Here is a 1,603-nt window from a genome sequence, read left to right on the forward strand (position 1 = left end):
ACTTCAAACTATACTACAAGGCTACAGTAATCAAAACAGCATGGTACTAGTACCAAAACAGAGATATAGACCAATGGAACAGAACAGAGGCCTTGGAGGCAACACAACATATCTACAACCATCTGATCTTTGACAAACCATACAAAAACAAGCAATGGGGAAAGGATTCCCTGTTCAATAAATGGTGTTGGGAAAGCTGGCTAGCCATTTGCAGAAAGCATATTGTAGTTTTCAAGGAACTTCTATGATAGATATCAACACAAAACCAAGATAGCATACTTTAAGATTTTAAGGACCAAATGAGTACTGTGGACATTGAGCACTCAGAAGAGGAAGAAATCACCATAGACTGAGTTGCTGGGGGGACGTCAAAGTGAAGAGTGACTTATGTTGAATCATGAAAGGAGGTGGACCTGAGACATATTGAGATAGGAAAAAAAGAATAATGGTCTGGGGGTCAGGGGATGCAGGGATAAAACTGGCTTTGTCACACACTGGCTGGGTGTCTTTGAAAATGAAGATATGAGACCGGGCGTGGTGGCTCATGCCTGTAATCCAAGCACTTTGGAGGCCAACGTGGGAGGATCACCTGAGGTCGGGAGTTCAAGACCAGCTTGACCAACATGGTGAAACCCCATCTTAAAAAAAAAAGAATAAAAGAAGAAAATGAAGTTATGAAAATATATAAACCTGTCAACATCTATTCCAAACAAAAGAAGCCTGGTATAAAAATGCTAATATCTGCAAAAATACAATTTAAGACCCCCCAAAAAAAACATTATTAAGAATAAAGAGGGAGGCCAGGTGCAGTGGCTCACGCCTGTAATCCCAGCACTTTGGGAGATCAACACAGGCAGATCACAAGGTCAAGAGATCGAGACCATCCTGGCCAACATGGTAAAACCCTGTCTCTATGTAAAACACAAAAAGTAGCTGGGTGGGGTGGTGCACTCCCATAGTCCCAGCTACTCAGGAGGCTGAGGCAAGAAAATTTCTTGAACTCAGGAGGCAGAGGTTGCAGTGAGCCGAGATCGCACCACTGCACTTCAGCCTGGCAACAGAATGAGACTCCATCTCAAAAAAATAAATAAATAAAAATAAAGAGGGATACAACACTATGATAAGGAACAGTCTATCAAAAGGATAGGATCATCATGTATTTGTTTGCACTAAAACAAAAAAAAAAGTCCTGGAATATGTTAATTCTCATCCTGGGAGAATTAACACATGCACATGTCTATCAGATAATGATGGATCAAGCATTTAAAATATAATAAGGACAAAGAATAAGTAATTTGAACAAGAGGGCATAGAGCAATGAAATAACTTGCCCAAGGTCGTGTAGCTAGTAAGTGAAGAGCTGGGATCCAGACCCAGGAAATGTGCTTTTATGCCACCCTCAACTAAAATTACATCTTGAGTGATAGAACTTTAAAATGTGTTTACATAAAAAAGAAATACTAAAGGGAAGCCAATTAAGTATTCAATATACAATTCAAGAAGTTAGAAAAAAAAGGGCCGGGCGCGGTGGCTCAAGCCTGTAATCCCAGCACTTTGGGAGGCCTAGGCGGGTGGATCACGAGGTCAAGAGATCAAGACCATC

General features: G+C 40.9%; 1 long non-coding RNA gene across 1 annotated transcript in view; it reads left to right on the forward strand.

The window, feature by feature from the left end:
- LOC108309621 overlaps positions 1-1,603 on the forward strand; it is a 72,770-nt gene that overhangs the window by 64,680 nt on the left and 6,487 nt on the right. The window lies entirely within an intron of this gene.

The sequence above is a fragment of the Cebus imitator genome, unplaced genomic scaffold, assembly GCF_001604975.1.
Source record: "Cebus imitator isolate Cc_AM_T3 unplaced genomic scaffold, Cebus_imitator-1.0 Scaffold95, whole genome shotgun sequence".
Classification (NCBI taxonomy): domain Eukaryota; kingdom Metazoa; phylum Chordata; class Mammalia; order Primates; family Cebidae; genus Cebus; species Cebus imitator.